This window comes from Grus americana, chromosome 14, assembly GCF_028858705.1.
Source record: "Grus americana isolate bGruAme1 chromosome 14, bGruAme1.mat, whole genome shotgun sequence".
In the NCBI taxonomy this organism is placed as follows: domain Eukaryota; kingdom Metazoa; phylum Chordata; class Aves; order Gruiformes; family Gruidae; genus Grus; species Grus americana.
In genome coordinates this window covers 5,876,460-5,890,702 of record NC_072865.1, presented here as the reverse complement: position 1 = coordinate 5,890,702, position 14,243 = coordinate 5,876,460, and the positions used below count along the sequence as shown (strand labels likewise).

At 45.1% G+C, this 14,243-nt stretch overlaps 1 protein-coding gene and 1 long non-coding RNA gene across 5 annotated transcripts in view; one reads left to right on the top strand and one right to left on the bottom strand.

Moving 5' to 3' along the window:
* Positions 1–3,371, bottom strand: part of CNOT6 (CCR4-NOT transcription complex subunit 6) — a 33,866-nt gene extending 30,495 nt beyond the window's left edge. For 2 of the 4 annotated variants that reach the window (XM_054841561.1, XM_054841562.1), the window contains exons 1-2: positions 3,199–3,371; positions 1,014–1,393 (exon numbers count right to left, since the gene is read on the bottom strand). The gene's annotated coding sequence lies outside the window, so the exon portion shown is untranslated. The remainder of the gene's footprint in view (positions 1–1,013; positions 1,394–3,198) is intronic. The other 2 variants (XM_054841560.1, XM_054841563.1) reach the window with 1 other exon arrangement.
* Positions 3,372–5,138: 1,767 nt separating this feature from the next.
* Positions 5,139–9,597, top strand: LOC129212661 (uncharacterized). The gene is made up of 3 exons (XR_008579254.1): positions 5,139–5,470; positions 5,698–5,822; positions 8,631–9,597. It is a non-coding gene; the product is annotated as an uncharacterized LOC129212661 (long non-coding RNA).
* The last annotated feature ends 4,646 nt before the right edge of the window (positions 9,598–14,243 follow it).

Sequence of the window (14,243 nt, the reverse complement as noted above, 5' to 3'; positions counted from 1 at the left end):
AGGGAATACAAAACAGATGAAACCCCGCAGTGACTCAGTTTGAGCAATTTATGTATAAAGCTTTCAAAATTACACCATGAAGTAGTCTAAATTTAGACTGGATTCGTAATATCAGTACTTTGACATCAAAAGTAGTGGAAAATCTCAATATACAGATAGAAAAAAGACAACCCAGATACATTGTATGCAACGGGGCAAGGGGTTAACCTGTTTCATGCAACTAGGACTAAAATCTAGAGGTAGGGTCTGTGGAGATTGTTCTTGTGGGGTTTTAAGGTCAGTGGTAGTTTTTCAAGCTGCTCACACACAATTGAAACCTTTGAATACTACACATTTTTCCTAGCAAAAAAAGTATAGGAATAAGTGATAATTCCTGTATATTCTTGCAATTCTGAAGACTGAAAGGCATCTTCATGCATAAGGATATGGTCTGCATACAATCTTCCACTTAATGCAGTCCCATTTGGGTCAGCGATGTAATGTTACACTCTGCACATACACGTGTACAGACAAAATTAGATGACAAAACCAGAAAATAATTTTAAACCTCAATATTCTGTTAGCAAACAGAACTGGGGCCTCTGCAGCAGGGACTGCCTGTTGTAGCAGGTGCTGCATAAATGGAAGGAAGAATTCTGGTTCACCACTCGGTCTCCTAGGCACGGTGGTTATCCAAAAAGTAAGACACACTGCACTACAAATGAAAATACTTAGCTTTTTGGTGATCAATTAACAGGACCATTTTTATTTACACTGCCATGCTTTTAAAAAAAATAAATACTTTTGTTCATCAGTTGGGAAATAATTTTGTTTGCTCAATCTTGGGAGCATTCAACCTCATTTTAAAGACAGTGGTTTCTATCACGAACATTGCATTTGCTTAGAAGAACATCTTCCTAATATCTAGTACAGCCTGATCTTAATGATTTTTACCTCAATTTTACCTCATTCAATGTGTGACCTTTTGTAACAAGTTTTCAAGTCTTCATATATAAAACGTCAAAAGTATTTACCTGCCCATGCAGTATTATAGTCTCATCTATCTTTATATTTCAGTTCTTCCTCTAAAATTCAAGCAAAGCAAACAGCCTGAACACATCAAGACTGTATTCAGAGTTCAACTTCAAAACGCAAACAGAAAAGAGATGCATGGTAGTATCCTTTTTATAAATGGACTGATCCGAGCGATTCAGGTGAAAAGTAAATAAAGAGTTAATCCAAACGCGAAGGGCTCCATTTCAGTAATAGCATGAATAAACCCCAACAGAAGGCTTCATTGCTAGCAGCAAACTCCACAGAGTCCAGATGAACCAGCAGGAAGAACAGAGGACGGATAATCCTGTAAAATTACCCCAGTGGAAATGTTGATAAATTCCCCATTACGAGACCTGCTCTAGAATGAAGAAAAAAAAAAAAAGCGAGATACAATACAATTACCAGTCAACGCTTGCACATCTTTGTATTTAAGCCAGACAAATACCACAGGTATTTTTTAATCCCTTGGATTCTGAATTAGTTAGCCATCGTGGCAAAATCTAGATTAAGAAAATAACTCCCAGAAATCGAACAAAAAACCTGAAGACCTGCAACTCTAGTTACAAAGTCAAGTCTGTGGAGTCATATTTTCAGTAATACAATTTTCTGTGCATTTGTGGAAATACAGATATCTGTATTAAAACCAAAACCCACACCAAACCCTCTGTTTTACCAGTTTTGTTCTGAATATATTTCTTATATTACAAGAAGCAAAGTAGGTTTCATATGAATTTTTAACGTTTGTGGGAAGATAGCTGATAAAACATGTGTTCACTATATATATATATATAAAGATAGAGACAGGTGTAGAGATATGTACTCTTTTAAAGCCTTGTCTGATCCCAGGCTTAAAATCCTCTATAAAATGACAAATGAGCAAAGCTGCCCTGTTAAGCGTGACGCAGATCGCGGGGTCCAGGAGCTGCTCCCCCACTGCTCCACGCCTGACGGGTGACCACGACGCGGGAGTTTCGCACCCAGTTCAGGCGTTCCGTCCCTGTCCCACAGTCGAACGAACGCAATTTAAAAAAAAAAAATCGCCTCCTAATCAGCTCAATTCAAGAGCAATTGCTGTTCAGAGGTCCGGCCCCGCCGAGTCTCTCCGCCCCCACGGCCACGGGTGCCATCGCCCCACGCAGCGCAGCCCCCCCCCCGCCCCAATTCCCCTCTGTTTATCCCTGCATGCGTCTGTCCCGCGGCCTCACGTGCCAGCGCTCGGCCCGCCTCCCGCGCTCTCCCATTGGCCGTCGGGGCTGACAATCACGCCCCGCGCCTGCCTCGCCGTTTCCCTCCGCCGGAACGAGCAAGCGCCGCTCCGGGCCCCGGCGCCAGCGAGGCCTCGGCTCCCGCTGCTGGCGGGGCGGGCAGCTGCCGGCAGCTCCTTCCGGAGCAGGAGAGGCGCTCGGCTGACAGTCCTCGGTGTGTGCTCAGTAAGGCAAAAGCGGCCTCCGGGGAGGCAGAGGCACGGGGAAGCCGTGCGCTGAGGGTGAACGGGCAATTACCAGATTGATGTCATTTCCCTCTGCCTTTGTTTAATTATTTTAAACTCAATTGCACAGCGAGGGAAAAAAACAACAAAAAACCAACAACAACAACAAAAAAACTTCAGGCTTCCAGATGCCATTATACTAATTTCTCTTAATTGCCTTCCCGATGCAAATAAACCCGGGCTCCCTGCGAGGCGCCGCCCGGCCCGGCTCCCTCCCGCTCGCCGGGCGGGTGTTTACTGGTCTCCGGCCGGGGGTGCGCGGCCGGGCAAGTTCCCGGCGGCGGAGCCCCCCTTCCCCGCCGCTCCCCGCTTTGAGACCAGACATTTCCCCCCCCGCTCCCCGGGCCGCGGAGCCTCCCCCGGGCGTCCCCGCAGCAACAACCGCCCGGGGCCCAGCGCTTCCTGCAGCGCCGCCCCCCCCCCCTCCACTCCCCGGAGCCCCCTCACGCCCAGAGGGGCCTCGCCCCCCCATGACACCCCCAAACGACACAGCACGAGGGGAGCCCCCCCCCAGCCAAACTCTGAGGGAGGTCCCCGTCGTCCCCCCCCGTAATAACGCTGCTCCCCTCCCCCAAAGCAGTACCCCCCCCCCCCCAAGTATTGCCCCCCCGGGCGGGAGCCCCCCCTCCAGGCCAGGCGCCGCGGACACCCCCCGCGACGGGGGCAGCCCCTACCTGTGGCTGCAGCATCCCCGTCCCCCCGCCGCCCTCGCTCCGCCGCCTGCCTGGCTCTTTGTTTCCTGCCGCGGGCCGGACGGGAGAGCAGCTCCCCCCCGCCTCCTCCTTACACTCATTGAAAGCAAACAAGCATCATGGCGGCGCTGGCGGCGGCGGCGGCTGCGGGCGGGCCGGCCCTCCTCCTCCCTCTCCCTCCTCCTCCTTTCCCTCCGCCCCGCCTGCCCGGGCCGCCCGCACTCCGCGCACGCTCCGCGGCCGCGGAGGGGTACGCGGGGCCGGGGGGGGCAGGAGGCCGGGGCGAGCTCGGGGGTGCCCGCGGGTGGGAGGACCGGGGCGGCTGCGGCGGAGCTGGGGAAGGGGTAGGGGGGCCGTGGGGGCGATACGGTGGGGGAAGGCGTTTGAGGGGTGTTTTGGGGTACCGCCGTAGGAATGGGGGGGATGCGGCCGAGGAGGGAAGGGGGAGGCAGAAAAGTGGGTGAAAGTAAGGTGTCAGCTGTAGCTTAAAACACGAAACCAGTGATAGACAAATGGTATATCGCAGGGAAACGGTTTCTAGCAGGAGTCCAGGAAGCCTAATTAAAATAGCCACTTGTTTGAAAAAGAACTTTACATTCTCCTGCAAAAGTCCAGATCAGGAACTCAAACTTGCAGTGGATGTGCTCAAGCAAAACGCGGATGGTGTGCTGAACGCTTGTTAGGAAAGAGGGTATCTTTTATATGTTTGTGTCTTTAAAAGCAAAATAACCCCCAGATCCTTGGCTGTGACATTTGCACAAACAGCGTCTACTGCGAAATGGCCACCAGAATTGCCATCAGCACCTTTGTGAAACTCAGGTTATGGTTCACATCATTCTCTCCCTTGAACTGATTAATGGATGCGTACCAAGATATTTGACAAAATAAAAGACATTCTGGTTAAGTATTGTTATTATTGCCCCTGTGCAACAGGACTTTGCAGTAAGATGAGAGATGCTAGGTGAAGTGATGGTGGGGAAGTGCCATCCATGGTGTAGTACTGGCCAAAATTGTAAATAATCATAGAATCACAGAATGGTTTGGGTTGGAAGGGATCTTAAAGACCATCCTGTTCCAACCCCCCTGCCATGGGCAGGGACACCCTCCACCAGACCAGGTTGCCCAAAGCCCCATCCAACCTGGCCTTGAACACTTCCAGGGATGGGGCATCCACAGCTTCTCTGGGCAGTCTGTTCCAGTGCCTCACCACCCTCACAGGGAAGAATTTCTTCCTAATATCTAATCTAAATCTCCCCTCCTTCAGCTTAAAGCCATTCCCCCTTGTCCTGTCCCTCCATGCCCTTGCAAACAGTCCCTCTCCAGCTTTCTTCTTCCAAATGAAGGATTTCCTCTGATTTTCAGAGAGTTGAAATGTTCAAGCATCGGTGATGCGGCCGCAAACGTGCACGTGGTATGAACCACCTCATCAAAAGGAATGGTAAAGAAACATTATCCCAGATACACAACTCTGTGTCTGAACTGGGAAGGCTAAGTAACAGTCGAAGCCTCATCTGTTTAGGTATAACTGGGTATGTAGCTGGAAATAAATTGCACTCACGCTGTTGTGCAGCTAGGCATTCTCTTGTAGCATGATTTAAGGGAGGACAGTACCTAGTCATGCTTCTGAGGAACACCACCAACAACAACCGTTGAGAGCAGTGCTCTGAAAAACACGACCCTGGCACACTGCATACCAAACCCGGTCGCAGAACGTCCTCCATTGAAAGGCTGAGCCCTTTGGTACTTCATTGGGAAATAATCCTGCTATACTTCAGATTTCTGTTCAGCCTTATCATATTACGTATCTGACATGCTCTTGGATGATAAACTATCTGCTCGCCGCATGGCGCAGTCCTGTGCTGGAGATATCTGAGCTAGCTCTGTTACGGGATGCGGCACGGGCTCTGGCAGAAGTGCCGTATCTGCTTCCCGGGCTTGGCTGGCTCTGGAGAGCTGACAGTCATTCAGAACTAACTCGAGTAGCTCTACATGTCATTCTCCTGCACTACGTGTCTTTTCTTTCCGATAACCAGCTGTCTCGCACATTCTTCAGTTAATACTTTCTAGGTCAGATACGGCCTCAATAGACTATATCATTTTGCCCAGAGCTAATTCTCCAAAAGCAGTACGAAAGTCTTTGAATACGTTGCAGGATTTTCCAGGAATTGCTGCTCAGCAAAGAAAATTCAGCTGATCATAAGTCTCTTGAAAAATGCTTGCAGGGAAACTTCATTCCTCGGGGATGGATGCTGGGGTAATATTACAGTAGTTTTGGAAAGGTCGACTGGCGAGGGCCTTCATCGCCACAAGTGGCAGAAAATACTAATAATTCTCAAATAATTGAGATAAGCAAAAAAGAGTATTAGAGGAAATAATTTAAAAGCAATTACAAAATAATTCTGTATTATTGGCCATTATATAACAGGAGATCGCAGCAATTTGGCAAATTCCACGTTAATTAACTTTCTGATAACTTTACAGGTTATTTATAATATAACCCAGCAATATCTGAAGAGTCTAAAGTTATGGCCTTTTATGTCAATAATTGTTCTTTGAACTGCCAGCTTGCCTGGGTGGTTTGAAACAACAGAACGAAGTAAAAGCAGGTACGTGGGTTTGTTGGTTTTGTTTTTTTTTTAGAAACCGTTACGCTCCACTGAATTTCCTGTGCAGAAGTGCTGTTGCTCATCTATACGTATGATTAACTTTAGCTCTTGTAAGTGTTATCAGACCTGTAACCAGGCAAACACTGGAGCAGATGGCCAGTGCCGGTATCGGTGTTTCTGGTCTGGGTGCTTAATGAGATCTGAGAGTGTAATACGAGCTTCTTTCATTTTGTCTGTCTCGCATGGCAGATATACTTCGTGCAAGTGCTCTTGTTGCTCAAGGTCACAGATTCATCAGTCAAAAGAGAGCCCTTCCCATTAATCTTTTACCTGCCCGGGACAGTTTCCATACGTCTCAGGAGCTGCCGTGTTGCGTGGAGTGCAGTTGTCCCGAGTTCGGGATAGTACTGCTGTTAAAGACAGCCTGATTAGAGCAGAAATTAGTCACTTTTTAATACACAATGTTAAATTTACCATACTCTGAGCTTAAATTTTCATTCATTAGCCCTAAAACAAAAATACCTTTTTTTGCTGTGAAGTAAGACGTCATTCAGTTGGGCCAAATCTTGTTTGTGACACACAATGATGTGTCCCACAAAATGAAGGTGAATGTCCTACAACCTTTCTGACCTTATGCCTGGAGCCAGAAATATTTGCTATGAGTAGTTTAAAAACTCTTAGCACCCCTGTCTTCTCCCCTCTTCATGCACGTATCCAAGGCAGGAGCTGGGAGTGTGCCTGGGAGGACTCGGGGAGTGCTACTTGGTCCATCTTACCAACACTTACAGCTGGTTCGAGGTCCTGTTGCCTCTGTGCACTGACAGAGGGATGTGAAACTTGTGGCAGAGAGTTGTCTTGATGGCTGAGCTATTGTGCTTGTTGCTTTGTTTAAATCACCAAATTTGGTGAAGCTATGCTCTTTTGAAATACCTATGTACGGTTGAACGGTAGAGACATGTTTGACTTCTAAATTCTTTGTAGTAAAAGATACATCCTTCATCCTGCATCCATACATGATGGGTGAGCAGAAGAGACATCACCCCATCCTAAGAGAGAGCCAGTACAGAGCTGTCATGGCTTGTGAAAGTTCTCCTGTCTGGGGTTACGGAAGAGGTGAACAAGGAAAAGCTCAGTGCTCACCGCTCCCCCGCTTTCTGTGCCCAGGAAATGTGAAAAAAACAGTGTAACTGGAAGCAAGAAATGAAGCAGAGGAGGAGAGCAGAGTTACGGCGAAGCAGGGGAGATAATGAGGAGGAAAGAAAGGAGTAACTGGGAGGAGGAGAGGGATCCCAAATAGGAGGGCAGAGCTCACGCTCTACATTTTCATTATATCCAGGTAGAGAGACAGGGATCTGCACTGCAGGATAGCTTCTGTGGCTATTGAGATCAGTGGGGACACTGCTCTGAACACGGGACGTTCCTAAAATGACAGGTACTCTGAAAAATGAGGACTTGGAGCACTCATATAGTACATCTAAAATCATTGCATGCTTAATGATTTCAGCCTTAGTTTTATGGCCTGTTCTCCATCTACCGAGCGAATGTAAGAACATCTTCTGTCACAGTTGGATAGTAAAGATAAATCTTTGATGTTTATTGAGCATTAAAACTACAGTGAAAGCCCCATACAAAAAGCATTGAGGCAATTAATATTCCTGCTTTCTTCTGCATGGAATGGAGTTCAGTGGTTTCCAGAAGACTTGTATGTAAAAAGATTATTGCAAACTCCCCTTATGCATATCCACAACAGAGCTGAATTAAGGAATTTTAATCCTGGAATGGCACAATTTATAGGTAAGGGCTTTGCAGCCTTAGCATTACTTTAATATGCATTTTTTATGCAAAAATGGTCTAAGTACTTAAAAAAATAAATGAAATATGATTAAAAGCTTTCAAATATTTCTTTCTGGAAATACCTGCATTTAGTATGAAGACTTCCACAGTGAGAGAAGAAATTCTTACTCCTTTTTGCCAGTTATGGATACTACTACTTAACTCTGCCACTGCCTGAGATGCTTGTCTGCCATGTTTAGATGACTATTATAAGTATTTAGATATTTGATCTGTTATCAGGATTGTAACAGTTTCAAATGTGTATTAAATCTTGTTCTCTACCTCGAGCTTGCAGGTCTATGGAGCATTTAATCATTAATATTTTCTAGCATGTGCATTTGTGCTATACTGTAGTAGTAAAATAACAGATCTAAGACTACCATAATTCTTACTTGTCCTAATCAAATATTAAAGTTAAGAAGATGGAATTATGAACCACGATGTTGGTTTCCTCATTGTCATGTTTTAGGTACATGCTGATTCTTACAGTTGTTTGTCTCTAGAATCGCCTCTCCAACTCTTTGTTACTTTTCTGCAGGACAATGACCATGTTTTCATATTAAAACTAAGATGATGATATAAAAGAAAAAGTAAAAGGTGTGACCTGCACACATTCATTATGCGGGCAGAGCTCCTGGTTGCATTCAAAGCACCACAAAAGGAGCACAAGGCTTTGCCTTTCACGGGAAGAGCTTTTATGTACCTGAGCGAATAGTGAAAATTGCTCTGAAATACTGGAACGCCCAGTTATGGAGTCACAACTGGGAGGTTAAATGCCAAATAATGGCATTATTGATGTAAGATGGAAGGATTCTCATTAGTGAAAGACAGCTGCTCAAACTACCCGTCCAGCTTTTTGGTCCTTTCTACCATATTGTCTTCTTTTTGTACCCATTTTGGCGGGTTTTTTCCCTTCTTCTGTCAGCACCTTATTTTTTATCTTTATTCATTGTTGCTTTCTATGCTTTTCTCTAGCAACAGAAACATATTTACTTGCAAGCTGATCCCATCTGTGCTCCTGCGTTGTAAAGCTTCCCCCTGCCGTGGCACTGCACGTCTGATTTAGTTTTTGTACGACTGCGAGGAAGCTCCAACCTTTGGGAGTGCCAGGAATTCACGCCACCTATCAGGAAGGCAGGAAACTGCCGCTTGGGCATGGTTTGTTTTGGTTTTTTTTTTTTAAAAAAAAAAGCGTGTGCAGTTTTTCTTATGTAAGAAAATGCAATAATAGTATAATCATTTGACACCTGATAGTTCACTGAAATGGAAGATTGCTGAACTTAATTGGATCTCTTACACTTGCACGGTTTTCTGCTCATGAACCAGAATATATGGGGACTATAACTCAAATATACGCTAAGCTGTCCCTGTTGCAGTCTCATAGCTTACACATTAAGTAGGATCAGGACTCAAAAGAGGTAACTAAGGAGACCTATGTCCTGGAGGAAATTACCATGAATTACAAAATGATGGTTTCTCTCTTAATAAAAATAGAACCAATGCTCCAGTGTGACACTATGGAACTCTTCATCTTATAAAGGTGCTATCTTTGAGGAAATATATATGTTAATCCAGCTGTCATGCATAAATTCTCATTTGGGGCCTGATCTAATTCCCATTGAAGTAGAGATGGACTCAATCTACTTAAATTTCTCCATGCAGTTTCACGGCTTTCCACTATCTTCATCTGTTGTATCACATTACTGTGTGTGGGTAGAGTTGCCACATTCCACCCATGACACAACTGTTTCAGTGGCAAGTGAAGCGATATGTGCATATGGTATATGCAGTCTTTACACAAACCGTATGGTTTCAGACAGCTATGTATGTAATTGGGGGAAGTTATGGAGGCTTCTTGAATGTAAAGTCCATTTGCTACATTATTAGAAGATGTTGCAAACTTCGTTTATCATTCCCATGACTATACTTTTGATATTTGTGAAACGGAATGAGTGATTTATTGTTTACTTTTTGTAAATTAGTAATTCAGTTTAATTACTTTGAATAACAAAAAATGGTTGCATGAAGCTTTTAGAATCAATCTCTATAATTTTCTTGTTTCTTGCATCAAACCTCAGGCACAAATCGTACTTACATAACAGTAAATGACTTCATACAATTCCCAATTACAGTTATACATAGTCTTCCTTTTGCTACCTGTTACACATTTCCAAGATGTTAAATGTCCTCATTGCTGAATGTTTTGTAAAGGAGATCATTATTTATCTGAAGAGTTTTGGCTAAGGACAGTCTCTAGTGGGGACAAAAAACCTCCACTGAATTTATAAAGAACATTTTAATCATGAGGCTATGACAGGCACTAATATTTTTTTTTTCCATTGGTAGTGACTAAAAAATACAAAATGACTGAATGAATTTAGCTAGTATTAAATGCGGATATTTCTATATTATCTGCATTGACAAAGTACTTAGGACACCGGGTTTGTAGAGGGGGAGGACAACATAGTATTGGGTGAAACAAAACCACAGCCAAAATAATTAAATACTAAAACATGGCAGCTTCTCCTGAAGCTACTCATTAGATTGCTTCCCTGCTGCAGAGCCACGTCCGTTGCTCTGCGACACCCCGGGGTAGGATTCACCTAAATAACCAGGACATATATTGCACATGTCTGTGAGCTGCTGGCTGTAGGCTGCCCCTATAGTCAGCGGAGGCTACAGTATGCATCCTTGGGGCTGACATTTCTTTTTGAAGGCTTTGAAGGCATGCATTGGAGCTGAGATTATGAAACTGGAAGAGGTTTGTTTCCAAGCACTGGGAGACCTTGGTTAGCTGGGCGAACGCAGGGTATTTATTCACTGCTGCAAAGATGGGGGGGTTGTCTCTGCGTCTATAGCCACGCTGGCTTAAAGGCTGCACCACGAAATGGCTTTTGCTCAGGAAAAGATGAAAATCATTGCCTGCTTCTCAGGTGATCATTGCAGGTGATAAACAGAAAATTTGTCCAACGTTTACAGCTGGTGATTGGTGTGGTACTTTAAGGGTTTTTCCGCTCCTTCCAAAATGTTAGGCGCTTTGAATAAATGCCTTCAGGCGGGGCGAAATGCCACGTTGAACGAGCCACCCATCTGACCTGCCATTGTTTCCTCTGTGTCCAGAAATGTTGGTCTGAGATTAAAAAAAAAAAGATAAAAAGATGCAGGACAAAAATCAAAATGTTTGAGCCTAATGCAGCAGCCTCAGACTAAATCACGTTTCCAAAAGTGTGGCTTTCAATCGAAAGCCTACTCCTGAGGAACTGGCAAATGCTCAACGAGCACAACACAGAGACAACTGGCAGCCTGAGTCATTTTCGCATGTGATTGTTGAATGTGACAGATTGAGAATAGCAAGGAGTACGAGTTCATGCTATGAGAGTAAAGTAACGCAGCATCCGCTCGCTGGCTCAAGCCTACGGATAGATGTGGAGTGCTGCGGGAGAGAAATGCCATCGAGGTTTCAGGAAAAAAAAAGGGGGTTAGAACACATGTGATTTTCTTCCTTTGCTCATTTTTATTTCACCGTAAATTGTTTCTTCTCTTTATGGCAGATGGAAAGTAAGAGAAGAGCCCTTGGAACATACTTGTAAAGCCTGAATTGCCATTAACTTATTCCCCTTTTTTACTTTTTCTCTGAACACCTTTTGCCTTTCTACTTTACACCGATGCTGGATTGGCCTTTTTATTCCTTGGTAGTTACAGCTCCAGCACGTTGGCTGAACAGAAACAGTTTCAGATAAAACTGGGGTAAACGTGCATATAGAAATGATCACTTCCAAACCACTCTAGTAGAGGTTTGTGTTCAGAGCAAACTGCAACAGGTTTGGGAAGGCTGGGGAGGTTACTGAAGAAATCTCTGCTCCAATCAAACCTTCTGTTGCAGTTGATCAAAATATTATATCTGAGTAATTTATTAATTAAATTTAGCCACACTTGATTTTCATACATGTGCTTGGAAAAGGTAACATCTTTCCCAGTTTCTTGATCATAAATGTTCAATGCGTGATCTCTGCCAGCACAGCTGAGCGCATCGGCTGTTTGAGACAAATCCGTAACCTGTTCTGTACTGAGTTGGTGTTTGAAGTTTGCTGCTCAGCTATATAATCTTGTATGTGTTTTACTTTGTAAAACAGTGCGCTTGATTAATTAGTTGTAGATGTGTTTTGTGGGTGTTGGATGAGAGCCACCGTGGACCAGTGGCACCAGTGACATGTTGCAAAAGAAGCAGACGTAAGGACTTTGAGATGTCTAACTTTGATTCCCAGGGCCCTTGCAAACACGAAAGCCTCTGCATAGGCTGAGAAAGATAAAGGTGGATCTTTGACGTGTCCAGAAGTTTTTTCCATTCTTTTTCTCCTGTAAGATCTCACGTGTAACTATGGGTTCAGGACATATGTGGCTCTGGTTACAACAGTTGGAGCCAGATCTTTTTTTCTCCTTTAATTCCATATTCATCAAGACTTTGGGAGGATAACAATTCCTGGGAGTCCTTTGGTTACAGTGAATGGTAAGTACCTAGACATGTTGAGAAGCTCAACATGACCCAGCACTGTGTGCTTGCAGCCCAGAAAGCCAGCCGTATCCTGGGCTGCATCCAAAGCAGCGTGACCAGCAGGTCGAGGGAGGGGATTCTCCCTCTCTACACCCCCTTTTGTGAGACCCCCCTGCAGTACAGCTCCAGCTCTGGGGTCCCCAGGACAAGAAGGACATGGATCTATTGGAGTGGGTCCAGAGGAGGCCACGAAGATGATCCAAGGGCTGGAGCACCTCTCCTATGAAGACAGGCTGAGAGAGTTGGGGTTCTTCAGCCTGGAGAAGACAAGGCTCTGGGGACGCCTTACAGCACCTTCCAGTACCTGAAGGGGCCTGCAGGACAGCTGGAGAGGGACTGGTGACAAGGGCGTGGAGTGATAGGACAAGGGGTGATGGCCTTAAGCTGAAAGAGGGGGGTCAGAACTACACAATCTTTAAGGTCCCTTCCAACCCAAACTGTTCTATAAAACCCAAAAAACTCTGATAAAACTTTTGTCTGTAAAGAGAAAAAAAAGCAAAGCCAAAGAGAAAACAAAAAAATTAAAGAAGAGACTGACTCCACTGGTCTCCGTTTTATTTTACAAATAATTGTGGGTAATACGTTAATGCAAGAAGAGCCTGGACCTTTGCTGCCTAAGGTGCCGGGCACGCTCTGCTCACCACAGCAACAGAAAAAGATTAAATACATTCTTTGTATTTGTGAGCTGCGGGCTGTTATTCTCGCCAGCCTTAGGTGTTCTGTTGCTTCGGATCTGCGTTGCTAGTTCACAGTCAATGGCCACGTGGGGATGCGTGGAAGTGAAGTGACCCGTACAGCAATTCGTTTATTTAAATTCGTGTTTATTCGGTAAATCTTTTGCTGTTGTTTACCATAATGGCTGTTTGTGTGATGTGCCAGCGGGTGATGACAGGCCCCAGGAGAGCGCCCAGGACACGGGGGTGTGGAGCCACCATTGCCGTTTTCTCCATCTCGGTACCTCCACGTTCGTCCATGGATCTGACATTCCCATCGAACTGCTCCAGCCTGGACACCTTTCTGACCTTCCCTTTAACCTCGTCTCCTAATTCTGTCCTCGATGCTGCTCTTTATTGAACATAATTCAACAAAATCTCAAACCCTGGCCCCGAGGCTGTCCCTGCACAGACTGAAGCTGCCCCTGATGGGGCTGGAGTGGGACACCAGGCTGCGACCCTCCGGTGCCAGGCTGTGCTGGGGAGCCTGCTCTTGCAAACAACGGACAGCAGGTGGTAGCACACGTTCATTCCTCTTTTTTTTTTTTTTTTTTTTTTTTTTTTTTGAAGAATTAGGCTTTGCAAAGCTTCATCTTATTTTACAAAAAAGGGTAAGGGGCTTCCTTCCAAGTTGTTCTGTTTTGCCACGAAACTAAAGCCCTTCCCTTCCACTCTGACATTTCTAGAGACACTTTTCCTCCATGAGCTCCTTCGCCGTGTAACCGAAAGAGCTTGTCTTGGCTTGACTCTAATACCGTGCGGGATAATTTTGCTGCAGAAGCACGCGAGTAGTGCTGAGCAAGCAGAGCACCGGGGCTGGGAAAAGCAGCGAGCTCAGACAGACTGTGTGTACCTACACAGGAACGCCAAATTAAAATTGCCAATTGCATCAGCTAGCAGTGCTGCCCAAAGTAAAGAGTCTCTTCTAGCCCAAAATGCTCACGAGAGTTGTGACGATAGCCAGGGCAGGGTCTGGCCGTTTGGTTGAATCTGCCTTCCAGCTGGCAGATAAAACGTACAGAGCTCTCTTCCCTACGAGCTGTACGTTGACAGGAGCAATGTAAATTATTTTGGACAAATATTGCTGTAAGTTTCGTGATAAGATGGTGCTTTGTGTTGGTCTGGTGCGAGCGTCTGCACAGGACTAGAGAAGGATGCAGACATGATTTCGAAGCATCCAGCCCAGTTAATCCATATGTCAATAACATATTCATGCCCTGATTTATTTAGTACAGATACTTTGTTTACTGCTCACTTTGGAAATATTTCAGCTCCAATAAAGCTGCAAACTTTTTTTTTTTTTTAATAAGTGGACTTCCATAA